The sequence below is a fragment of the Callithrix jacchus genome, chromosome 22 (assembly GCF_049354715.1).
Source record: "Callithrix jacchus isolate 240 chromosome 22, calJac240_pri, whole genome shotgun sequence".
NCBI classification, from domain to species: domain Eukaryota; kingdom Metazoa; phylum Chordata; class Mammalia; order Primates; family Cebidae; genus Callithrix; species Callithrix jacchus.
The window spans coordinates 21,692,166-21,705,630 of NC_133523.1; the positions used below are offsets into that span (position 1 = coordinate 21,692,166).

The following is a 13,465-nucleotide window of genomic DNA, read 5'->3' on the forward strand; positions in this document are numbered from 1 at the left end:
GAGATCACGCCACTGCACTCTAGCCTGAGCTACACAGCGAGACTTTGTCTCAAAAACAAAAAAGTTGAGGCCGGGCATGGTGGCTCACACCTGTAATTACAGCACTTTGGGGGGGCCGAGGTGGGTGGATCACCTGAGCTCAGGAGTTCGAGACCACCCTGACCAACATGGAGAAACCCCATCTCTAAAAAAAAAAAAAAAGTTGAAACCATCCTTCTTAGCCAAGGTTCCCATGAACAGCCAACTAAAATTAAATAGATTAAATAATTAGCTAGATAAATGGTCTACTCATTTCAACCAAGTAGCCTGTTAATTAATCCGCTACCACTGCATCTCTGTAACACTGAATGTACTCTACCATGTGCAACTACAAGTATTGGCAACTGCACAGGTAGTGCTCTGCTTATTCAGTAAGTAATCAAGAGAAATTCTGTTATTCAGCACAACTTTAGTAAGAACATTTAACTCCTGTTGTGTAACCATAGCCTTTACATTAGAGTCTGCTATAGAACCTTATTTTGGGGGATAAATTTCTAACCATTGCTTCATTTACACTAAGCCATGGAAAAAAGAATCTAACAGGCCGGGCGCAGTGGCTCACGCCTATAATCCCAGCACTTTGGGAGGCCGAGGTGGGTGGATCACGAGGTCAAGAGATCGAGACCATCCTGGTCAACAAGATGAAACCCCGTCTCTACTAAAAAATACAAAAATTAGCTGGGCATGGTGGTGCGTGCCTGTAGTCCCAACTACTCGGGAGGCTGAGGCATGAGAATTGCTTGAACCCAGAAGGCGGAGGTTGTGGTGAGCCGAGATTGTGCCATTGCACTCCAGCCTGGATAACAACAGTGAAACTCCATTTCAAGAAAAAAATTAAATAAATAAATAAAAATAGTAATAATCTAACAAATGATGCCCATTCAGAAGAACAATGGCCTGCTGGCAATGCTCTTTATTCCAAATAAGTTATTTTTTACTTATAAAGTAGTTTAAAAGCAGTGGATTATGTTTCTGATATTATGAAGCAACAAATGTTTCGTTAAAGCTTCTCACCCATGGCCAAGCACAGTAATTCCAGCACTTTGGGAGGCCGAGGCAGGTGGATTACCTAAGGTCAGGAGTTCGAGACCAGCCTAACCACCATGGAAAAACCCTGTCTCCACAAAAAATACAAAATCAGCCAGGTGTGGTGGTATACAACTGTGATCCCAGCTACTTGGGAGGCTGAGCAGGAGAATCACTTGAACCCAGGAGGCAGAGGTTGCAGTGAGCCAAGATCACACTATTGTACTCCATTTCCAGCCTGGGCAACAAGAGCAAAACCCCATATCAAAAAAAAAAAAAAAAGAGGAAAAAAGATAAAGAAGAAGAAACTTCTCACCCATATCAGCCATTCATCTTTTACCTATCAAGGCAAAAGTTTTGTTATATATAATGTTGGCAGCTAAATTCTCTCTCTTTTTTTTTTTTTTTTTTTTGAGACAGTTTTGCTCTTGTTACCCAGGCTGGAGTGCAATGCAGCAATCTCGGCTCACCGCAACCTCCACCTCCTGGGTTCAAGCAATTCTCCTGCCTCAGCCTCCTGAGTAGCTGGTACTACAGGCGCGCGCCACCATGCCCAGCTAATTTTTGTATTTTTAGTAGAGACGGGGTTTCACCATGTCAACCAGGATGGTCTCGATCTCTTGACCTCATGATCCACCTGCCTCGGCCTCCCAAAGTGCTGGGATTACAGGCATGAACCACTGCGCCCGGTTGGCCTACAATAATTTATAAAAATAACCATTATTATGACTACTAGCACATATTGAGATATAAAATTTTCAAATTTTCATACAAGTTTGATATAAATATAAATTACATATTTATTAAAATATAAGTTGAAGGTCAAATATCATTTTTATTTAATTATTGCTATTTCTTTTTTAGAGGAAGTCTAGCTCTGTCATCCAGGCTGGAGTGCAGTGGCACAATCTCGGCTCACTGCAACCTCCAGCTACTGAGTTCAAATGATTCTCCTGCCTCCACCTCCTGAGTAGCTGGGATTACAGGAGTGAGCCACCACACCCAGCTAATTTTGGTATTTTTAGTAGAGACAAGATTTTCACTGTGTTGGCCAGGCTGGTTTCAAACTCTTGACTGTTAGGTCCCCCAAAAATGGCAAGACTATTGTCAAGCCATCATGAACTCTGTAAACTGCATATATGCCTCCAGCTGGCTTCCTGAAGCCTGACAATCTGAAATAATAATAATAACAAAGAAAGCCAGGCGCGGTGGCTCACGCTTATGATCCCAGCACTTTGGGAGGCTGAGGTGGGTGGATCACCCGAGGTCAGGAGTTCGAGACCAGCCTGACCAATATGGTGAAACCCCATCTTTAAAAAAGATTAAAAATTAAGGCCAGGCGCGGTGGCTCAAGCCTGTAATTCCAGCACTTTGGGAGGCTGAGGTGGGTGGATCACGAGGTCAAGAGATCGAGACCATCCTGGTCAACATGGGTTCAGGCAATTCTCCTGCCTCAGCCTCGTGAGGAGCTGTGATTACAGGCACGTGCCACCATGCCCAGTTAATTTTTTGTATTTTTAGTAGAGATGGGGTTTCACCATGTTGACCAGGATGGTCTCGATCTCTTGACCTTGTGATCCACCCGCCTCAGCCTCCCAAAGTGCTGGGATTACAGGCATGAGCCAACGTGCCCAGCCTTATTGTGTATAAATTTCCACCACCGAGCATAGGAGAAGCTTCAGGATGTTTAAAGTTTAATTTCAGGATTGGATGTGGATAGTGCCTTCTGCAAGCAATATCTTATCAAGTACATAATGTTTTTAGTAGTATTTCTTTCCAAGTACTTACCAATAAGTCTAATTCTCCAAAAACGTATAAAACTAAGGGCGTAGTAGATTGCTTAAAAAAGGATGTTTCCGGGCGTGGTGGCTCACGCCTATAATCCCAGCACTTTGGGAGGCCGAGGCAGGTGGATCATGAGGTCAACAGATCGAGACCATCGTCGTCTACAAGGTGAAACCCCGTCTCAACTAAAAACTACAAAAATTAGCTGGGCGTGGTGGTGCGCACCTGTAGTCCCAGCTACTCGGGAGGCTGAGGCAGGAGAATTGCTTGAACCCAGAAGACGGAGGTTGCGGTGAGCCGAGATGGTGCCATTGCACTCCAGTCTAGGTAACAACAGCGAAACTCTGTCTCAAAAAAGAAAAACAAAAAAGTATGTTGAAGGACCTTTGAATTCAATAGTATTCAATGGGAAGATAGTAATTAGTAATGCTCCAAAAGCTGTTTTATTACATTACTCTAATACAGAGGTTGCTACTGACTGGGCTCCAAAAGGACATTATTGGATAAATTATTTTGGTCAAAATACCCAGTACTGTAAAAATGAGTATTTATTAAATTATGTGGAAGGAGAATCATCAGCTTACAGGAAAATAGAATGGGTTTCTCCTTACCCATTCAAATGGCTGGAAAAAGGAATTGTTTCTCCTAGGCCAAAAATGATTCATCCCATTGTTACTCCAGAACGTCCTGAATTGTGGAAATTGGCTGCGGCTATGTCTGGAATTCGAGTTTGGAATACAACCTATTAAAAAAAAAATTTTTTTTTTTCTTTTTTTGAGACGGAGTTTCGCTCTCGTTACCCAGGCTGGAGTGCAATGGCACGATCTCGGCTCACCGCAACCTCCGCCTCCTGGGTTCAGGCAATTCTCTCGCCTCAGCCTCCTGAGTAGCTGGGATTACAGGCACACGCCACCATGCCCAGCTAATTTTTTGTATTTTTAGTAGAGACGGGGTTTCACCATGCTGACCAGGATGGTCTCGATCTCTTGACCTCGTGACCCACCCGCCTCGGCCTCCCAAAGTGCTGGGATTACAGGCTTGAACCACCGCGCCCGGCCGCAAAAATTTCTTAATGTAAAAACAGGAATAATTACCTATAAGGTTGTTCTTACCCACAAGAAGGTGGTACTCATTAGAAGCTGTGTTAAGTCACCTTATATGTTATTGGTCGGAAAAATAATTATCACTCCTAGCACTCAAACTACTGATTGTGATCAGTGTAAACTTTTTACTTGTATTAATAGTACCTTTGATGCTCAAAACAGCATTCTCCTAGTGAAAGCTAGAGAGGGGGTATGACTCCCAGTCTCATTACAGCGTTCATGGGAAGCTTCCCCTTCTATTCACATAGTCAATGAAGTTTTACAGGGGATACTTAAGAGAACTAAAAGATTTGTATTCACCTTAATAGCTGTAATTATGGGATTGATTGCTGTCACTGCCTCTGCAGGGATTGCTGGTATTGCAATTCACAATTCTATTCAGATGGCTCACTATGCTGAAAATTGGCAAAAGAATTCCACCAGGCTGTGGAACTCTCAAGCCCAAGTTGATAAAAAATTAGATAATCAAGGCCGGGCACAGTGGCTCAAGCCTGTAATCCCAGCACTTTGGGAGGCCAAGGCGGGTGGATCACAAGGTCAAGATATCGAGACCATCCTGGTAAACATGGTGAAACCTGTCTCTATTAAAGATACAAAAAATAAAAATAAAAAAAAAATTAGCTGGGCATGGTGGTGCATGCCTGTAATCCCAACTACTCAGGAGGCTGAGGCAGGAGAATAGCCTGAACCCAGGAGGCGGAGGTTGCGGTGAGCTGAGATCGCGCCATTGCACTCCAGCCTCGGTAACAAAAGCGAAACTCCGTCTCAAAAAAAAAAAAAAAAAATTAGATAGTCAAATTAATGATCTCCTCCAGAGCACAATCTGGCTGGGAGACAGAGTAATGAATCTTGAGCATTGCATGCAGTTACAGTGTGATTGGAATACGTTTGACTACTGCATTACCCCTTATGATTATAATGAAACTCAGCATCATTGGAATTTGGTCAAAAGACATTTTAAAGCATGAGATGATAATTTAACTCTTTATATCTCTAAGTTAAAAGAACAAATTTTTGAAGCCTCCCAAACTTATTTAACTACTGTTCCTGGAACAGGAATATTTGAAACAATTGCTAATGGTTTATCTGGTCTGAACTCTAAAAAATGGGTGAAGTCTTTTGGAGGCTCTATTGTGTCCTTAGCTGTTTAGACTCTTATATGTCTGTGTTGTTTATTCCTAGTCTGCAGATGTGTACGAAGAATCCAATGGGACACTGCAAATCAACAAGCAATGATGGCCATGGCAATTCTCATCAACAGAGAGGGGGAAGATACAGGAGGGAGATCCCATAAGCACCAAGGCAGGAGCAAAAGGCCTCAGCCTATTTCCATATAAACAATGAAGAAGAAAGTAATTAGAAATGTAAACATTGTAGTTATTAGTTATTCATATGTGATCTTAGTTATTCATAGCTGATCTTAATTATTTGGTCGGAAGTGCGAACCTGGGATGACATGTAAAATGAATGACACTAAGGCAAGATGCTCTAAGCCCTCTGTCATGCATGCATAACCCCTGCTGGAGGGTGCCCTGGCTGTGCTGTGAAAGCGCCCATTTTAGCCAGCTAGGGGAGGAGATGTCCAAAATGACTGAGGCATCTCCTTCCTGGGGAAGTTTGGAGAAAACTCTGCTTCTCCAAGCTCTTGTGGTAAGGCCTGATGGCTGTCAGGTAGGCCCGCAGACATCCGGGGGCTTAAGTGTCTCTATGTGATGCTGTGCTTCAGTGGTCACGTTCCATGTCCACTCTCATGTTCTGCTTCTGCACCTGGTTCCTTTTGTCTTAGAAAAGATAATCAGTAATAGTAATATAAATCTTAATGTTTTAGTTCTTTCTTGATGAGTATGGAAAAAGTGCTGATGCATTAAGCTCCTTACCTTAATTCAGGTGCCAGAAATTCCTGAGCCCCTACCTGAATGACACATGATGTACTTGACCCTATCACTGCCATGCCCTATCTACCCTGCCCCCAGTCTCTGACCAGGAAGGTCATGCCCTACCTACCCTGCCCCCAGATTTGCAACTCAATAAAAGTGAGAGTGTCCTGGCATTGGGGCCACTGCTGGTCTCTGAGATTTGGGTATCAGTGGATCCCTGGGCCCAAACTCTCTTTTCTCTATCTCTGTGTCTTGTGCCTTTTATTTCTACAAGTTCTTATCTCCACACCAGCCAGGAGGAGCTCACAGAACCCTGGAGGATTGGACCCTACACTTGGGCTCTGACTTTTTTTTTTTTTTTTTTGAGACAGAGTTTCACTCTTGTTAACCCAGGCTGGAGTGCAATGGCGTGATCTCGGCTCACCGAAACCTCCCCCTCCTGGGTTCAGGCAATTCTCCCACCCCAGCCTCCAGAGTAGCTGAGATTACACGCACATGCCACCACGCCCAGCTAATTTTTTGTATTTTTAGTAGAGGCGGGTTTCACCATGTTGACCAGGATGGTCTCAATCTCTTGTCCTCGTGATCCACCTGCCTCGGCCTCCCAAAGTGCTGGGATTACAGGCATGAGCCACTGTCCCCGGTGGGAACAAATCTTTAAAAAAAATCCGGCTTCTATTGTAAAGGTATCATTCGCCAGTATTTCATGGGTCTGCAGAAGCCAATAGTTTGATCTATAGAGGAATATAGATGAACAAGCTCAGTTTATCCTGAGTTTCAGCCCAGCCACTTAGTAGCTGTAGGTCTTTGGACACATTTCTTGATGTTGAAGAGTTGTATAAACCACATATGCAAAAGAGGAAGAATAATATTGATTGCAAAATTGTAGGAATTTTTCATCCCTCCTATATCCATGCCTATTGCCAGGTGCTTTTACAGCTGTTCCCATTGAGATTCAGAACCCGTTTTACAAAATCTAAATCTAGCTGACCTTTATTTGCTCAGGGCAGTAGAAACCTGTGAACTGACAGTGTGCTAGTTGGGGGAAAGGCTCAAATAGTCTTGAATACTTCTTTTTTGTTTTTAAAGTTTGGCAAAGGCCGGGGCGTGGTGGCTCATGCCTGTATTCCCAACACTTTGGGAAGCTGATGTGGGCGGATCACCTGAGGTCACGAGTTCGAGGCCAGCCTGGCCAACATGGTGAAACCCTGTCTCTAACAAAAATACACAAATTAGCCAGTGCCTGTAATTCCAGCTACTCCAGAGTCGGAGGCAGGAGAATCACTTGAGCCTGGGAGGAAGAGGTTGCAGTATGCGGAGACCATGCCTCTGCACTCCAGCCTAGGCAACATTATCAGGGGGGAAAAATGGCTACTAGAAAATTTAAAATTCATATATTGCTCACATTTTATTTCAGAGGATTGTCTTTAAAAAAACAAAACAAAACAAAAACCTTAGGCTGCTTCCTTAAAAACTGGAAACCAGGAAGGTCATAAAAGCCAAAATTTTAAAATAATTGTTAATTTATTATTTTCCTTTGTGAATAGCCATATAGTACATTATTTATAAATGCATGTGACCTTACACACAAAGTTAAAGGCAAATACCCTCTAGGGTGAGCCTGGCTCAGCTCAGGGTGGAAGTCCTGCCAGAAAAAGGTGCAGCCTAGGCTGTCACTGTTTCTTCTTTTAGCCCAGCGTGCGGTCACAACTTCTGTCGCTCAGGGCTTGAAGGAGGACTTTAAACGTCATCCAATCCGGGATGCTTGGTTAAGAGCCGTCCAATCAGGCCCGCAGCTGGAGCGGACTGGGCGGCTTCCGGGATTTGGCGCTGCCTTTGTCTCTCGCTGCAGCCGGACGGAGTTCTGCGTCTTTGCGCCCGGTGGCCTGCAGCTATTGTGAGATCCACGGCGGAGAGCCGGGACCCCCTGGAAGCCTAGAAATGGTGAGCGTGCCTCGCCCGACATCCAGAGAGATGGGAGAGGCATATTGGAACCGGTGGGAAGTGGCTGTGGTGGGACTTAGGCCTTCCAGCAGTGAGCTCCACAATCTGCGTCCCGAGTTCTCCTTGCCTAGCTCGCCCTCAGTCTCCTTCAGCCCTAAGATGGCGGCTGCGCTGACTGTCGCCCCCACAAACCCCCGCCCTCCCCCGCCGCGTCCTGTTTCTTCCTGACACAGTGACTGTGCTCTGGCCTGGAGCCCTCTCTAGGCAGCTCAACACCGGCAGCGCAGCGTCTGTCCCACATTGTGCAGGGACTCCGGGAGGGTCGTATGGGGAGAATCCTGACTGGGGTGAGGAGTTCATGAATGAAAAGAGCTTTGCTCCGTGGGGTTCCTAGTTCCTTTTTCCTCCTTTTAAAAATTTATGGGAGTCGACCGGGTTCGATGGCTCACTCCTGTAACCCCAGCACTTTGGTAGACCGAGGCAGGTGGATCATGAGGTCAAGTGTTGGAGACCACCCTGACCAACATGGGGAAATCCCGACTCTACTAAAAATAGAAAATTTAGCCGGGCGCTTAGGCAGGAGAATTGTTTGAACCCAGGAGGGTGAGACTGCAGTGAGCCGAGATTGTGCCACTGCACTTCAATACAAAACAGGGAGGCTCCGTCTCAAAAAAAAAAAAATGGGGTCACCGTAAAAATATCAAATAATTTAATCAAAGAGTTGTTCAGGGAGCCGCGGTGGCTCCGGCCAGTTGTCCTTGCGCTTGAGGAGGCGAGGCTATGAGTTCAAGGCCAACCTGAGCAACATAAGAATCTCTCATTGATTAACAAAGAGTTGTTCAAAACTTATAAAGCACCCCTATGGGTTGTAGTTTATGATCCATTACAGGGACTTGAAGAAAAGACTTTAATAACGTGCATGATGAAAAATTCCAAATTCAGGAATGAGGTATATTTACATAGTTTTCTAATTTCCACCTTGAACGTACACCTTTCCTGGTTATGTAATCAGAGCTTAATTGGCTGTTTATAGTTGGTTAAGCCTGAATTTCGTTTCCTGTAATGTGGTAATTTATAAAAAATAAATACATGAATTTGAGGTTTTTTTGTTTTTTGAGATGGAGTTTCACTGTTGTTACCCAGGCTGGAGTGCAAAGGCGCAATCTTGGCTCACCGCAACCTCCGCCTCCTGGGTTCAGGCAATTCTCCTGCCTCAGCCTCCTGGTTAGCTGGGACTACAGGCACGCACCACCATACCCAGCTAATTTTTTATATTTTTAGTAGAGACGGGGTTTCACCATGTTGACCAGGATGGTCTTAATCTCTTGACCTTGTGATCCACCTCGGCCTCCCAAAGTGCTGGGATTATAGCTGTGAGCCACCGCGCCCGGCCTGACTTCAGTTTCTTAACTGAAAATTGCATTTTATTAGTAGATCTTGAAAGGTAAAAACATGTTTACAAAGGACATAAAAGAGGTGGGTTTTCAAAAGAAATGTAATATTATATTCCATTTGTTAAGAATTCTCATTTACCTTTTTTTCCCCCCCAAGAGTGAATTTAGAAATTTTCTCAGGCCGGGCCCAGTGGCTCACCCCTATAATCCCAGCACTTTGGGAGGCTGAGGTGGGTGGATCACGAGGTCAAGAGATCGAGACCATCCTGGTCAACAAGGTGAAACCTCGTCTCTACTAAAAATACAAAAATTAGCTGGGCATGGTGGTGCACGCCTGTAGTCCCAGCTACTCGGGTGGCTGAGGCAGGAGAATTGCTTGAACCCAGGAGGCGGAGGTTGCAGCAAGCCGAGATCTCACCATTGCACTCCAGTCTGGGTAACAACAGCGAAACTGTCTCAGAAAAAAAAAAAAGAAATTTTCTCAGGTGTGTTTTTTATGGCTGGGCAATTTCTTTCTTTCCTTGTTTTTCTTTTCTTTGCTTTTCTTTCTTTCTTTTTTTTGTTTGTTTGTTTTTTGAGATGGAGTTTTGCTCTTATTGCCCAGGCTGGAGTGCAGCGGTGCCATGTGGGCTCACTTCAACCTCTGCCTTCTAGATTCAAGTGATTCTCCTGCCTCAGCCTACCAAGTAGCTGGGACTACAGGTATCTGCCACCATGCCTGGCTAATTTTTTTTATTTTTAGTTTTTTTAGTAGAGATGAGGTTTCACCATGTTGGCCAGGCTGGTCTTGAATTCCTGACCTCAGGTGATCTGCCTGCTTTGGCTTCCCAAAGTACTGGGATTACAGTTGTGAGCCACTGTGTCCGGCCATGGCTGGGTAATTTCAAACAATTCCCAGGCTTAAATTTTGGAATGCTGTCAAGGAACAGTAGGAAAAATCTATTTTGCCTGTAGAAAATAAGTACAATTCCACAAGAAAATGTGGCAGATAATTGGTGAGTTGCATAGATGCATGAAAACATCAGTTTCTCTTTTTGCAGGGTACATTTCTTTTTTTTTTTTTTTGAGACGGAGTTTCGCTCTTATTACCCAGGCTGGAGTGCAATGGTGCAATCTTGGCTCACCGCAACCTCCGCCTCCTGGGTTCAAGCAATTCTCGTGCCTTGGCCTCCCGAGTAGCTGGGACTACAGGTGCGTACCACCATGCCCAGCTAAGTTTTGTATTTTTAGTAGAGATGGGGTTTCACTATGTTGACCAGGAAGGTCTCGATCTCTTGACCTAGTGATCCACCTGCCTTGGCCTCCCATAGTGCTGGGATTATAGGTGTGAGCCACTGCTCCCAGCCTCTAATTTTTATATTTTTAGTAGAGATGGAATTTCACCATTTTGGCCAGGCTGATCTTGAACTCCTGACATTGTGATCCACCTGCCTAGGCCTCCCAAAGTATTGGGAACAGGTGTGAAAAACCTTGCCCAGCCCCTTTTTTTTTTTTTTTTTTTTGGAAATGGTGTCTCACTCTATCACCTAGGCTGGAGTACAATGGTGCAATCTTGACTCACTGCAACCTTCGCCTGCCTGGCTTAAGTGATTGTTCTGCCTCAGTCTCCCTAGTAGCTGGGAATACAGGCGTGTGCCACCATGCCTGGTTAATTTTTTGTATTTTTAGTAGAAATGAGGTTTCACTGTGTTAACTGGGATGGTCTCAATCTCTTGACCTTCTGATCTGCCTGCTTCAGCCTTTAAAAATGCTCGAATTAGAGGCATGAGCCACTGTACCCTATCAAGTAAAACATCTTAAAGTTAAAACAGGCTGGGCACGGTGGCTTATGCCTGTAATCCCAGCATTTTGGGAGGCCAATGTGAGCGGATCAAGAGATCAAGACCCTCCTGGCCAACATGGTGAAAACCCCTTGTCTACTAAAATAAAAAAAAAAAAATTAGCTGGGCGTCGTGGCGCGCGCTTATAGTCCTGGCTACCCCGAGACTGAGGCAGAATTGCTTGAACCTGGGAGGAGGAGGTTGTAGTGAGCAGAGATTGCGCTGTTGCACTCCAGCCTTTTGCCTGGCAACAGAGCGAGACTCTGTCTCAAGAAAAAAATGTTAAAACAATATATTTTTATATCATAATTTCAATTGAATACAAAATCTATACCTTTATATTTTCCATTTTGTTATTGACATTACAGATACCATATATTGTGTATCTCTTAACAGATGTTTGAAGATTTTAAGTCGTGTTTTGTATGTTTACAGATGTTTAAGGGATTTATGCATCATCATTATAATAGAATTCTATATGTACCTCTATATTTACATTGAACAGGGAGCTTTATATACTTTTTTTTTTTGAGACGGAGTCTTGCTGTCACCCAGGCTGGAGTGCAGTGGCAGGATCTTGGCTCACTGCAACCTCCGCTTCCCAGGTCCAAGCGATTCTCCTGCCTCAGCCTCCTAAGTAGTTGGGATTACAGGCGCGAGCCACCATGCCTGGCTAATTTTTGTATCTTTGGTAGAGACAGGGTTTCAGCATTTTGGTCAGGCTGGTGTTGAACTCCTGACCTCAGGTGATCCGCCCTCCTTGGCCTCTCAAAGTGCTGAGATTATAGGAGAGCACCACCGTGCCTGTCCTATATGTTTTTATGATGCTGTTCGGCATGATTTTTTCTTCAGCATAATGGACTCGTTTTAGGATTTCTTTTTATTTATATGCAGTCTCATGTTGCTCAGGTTAATCTTAAACTCCTGGTCTCAAGTGATCTGTCTTGACCTCCTAATGCTATAGGATTACAAGTATGAGCCACTGTGCCTGGCCACCATGTAGCATTTGTTGTAGGACTGTGCTAGTGCTAATGAACTCCCTCACCTTTCATTTTGGAAAGCCTTTATTTTTATCTTGTTTTTGAAGTAAAATAATTTTGAATAAAGTATTATTGGTTAGTTTTTTGGGTTTTTTTTGAGACAATCTCACTTTGCTGCCAAGGCTGGAGTGCAGTGGCATGATCTCAGATCACTACAACTTCCACCTCCCAGGTTCATATGATTCTCCTGCCTCAGCCTCCCAATTACCTGGGACTACAGCTATACCACCACACTGGCTAATTTTTTAAATATATTTTCAGTGGAGACAGGATGACACTGTGTTAGCCAGGATGGTCTCAATCTTCTGACCTCTTAATCCACCCTCCTCAGCCTCCCAAAGTGCTGGGATTACAGGCATGAGCCACTGTGCCCGGCAGAATTTTTTTATTACATCAAAATTGGAAAACTTCTCAGCCTTTGTTGCCTTTAAGTAATCTCTGTATTACTTTTTTCTTATATTCTTCTTCTAAGATTTCTTTCATAAATATGTTGATCTACTTTACGGTGTCCAATAAGCTTCACGTTGCATGTTTACTCTTTTGCAATTTTATATCACTGTGTTATATATTTTAGAATATGCCACCTCATATCAGTTAATTGAGTTTGATGTTTTAGTTTATAATAATGTATGACAATATTGACACCTGTACAATTTAATAATGTGTAGAACAAATCCAATATAAATCATCTATCTCTTGCCAATATAGTTATCGTTATGTTTGTTTGCCTGTATAAGTATTATGTCTATTTTTTATGACTTGTATATTTTTTGAATAGGTTTGTCGTGAATAGTTTAATCTTTTCTAGGTCAGCAGTCATAAGAATTTTACTAATTTAAACATTTATTTGTGAATTTATATTATTTTTGCGTGGGCAAAACATTTTGGATTTAACTTTTTTTTTTTTCCTGAGATGAAGTCTCACACTGTCTCCTGGGTTGGAGTGCAGTGGTGTGATCTTGGCTCACTGCAACCTCCACCTCCTGGGTTCAAGAGATTCTTCTGCCTCAGCCTCCTGAGTAGCTGGGATTACAAGCCACTACCCTGTCCAGCTAATTTTTTGTATTTTTAGTAGAGACAGTTTCACCATGTTGGCCAGACAGATCTTGAACTCCTGACCATGTGATTCATCCACCTCCACTTCCCAAAGTGCTGGGATTCCAGGTGTGAGCCACCCACATCTGGTCAATAATTTAAAAGCAATCAGAACTTTATTCATTAGGTATTATTGTTCATTTTTACTTTTCAAAAAACACATAACAATATTGACAATAAAATAATTTTAAATATTAATTTAGTCGTATTAATTGTATTGACACCGCTATGCAACGTATCTCTAGAATGTTTTTATCTTGCAAAGCTAAATCTCAATACACATTGAACAACTATCAGTTTTTTTCATTTCCTGGTGCTTTTTTATCCATTCTGTTTTCTGTT

General features: G+C 43.4%; 1 protein-coding gene across 38 annotated transcripts in view; it reads left to right on the forward strand.

The window, feature by feature from the left end:
- The first annotated feature begins 7,662 nt into the window (after nt 1–7,662).
- LOC100387714 (uncharacterized) overlaps nt 7,663–13,465 on the forward strand; it is a 76,932-nt gene continuing 71,129 nt past the window's right edge. For 35 of the 38 annotated variants that reach the window (XM_078359857.1, XM_078359837.1, XM_078359836.1 and 32 more), the window contains exon 1: nt 7,663–7,774. The gene's annotated coding sequence lies outside the window, so the exon portion shown is untranslated. Of the gene's footprint in view, nt 7,775–7,813; nt 10,360–13,465 lie in introns of those variants that run through there. The other 3 variants (XM_078359860.1, XM_078359859.1, XM_078359868.1) reach the window with 2 other exon arrangements.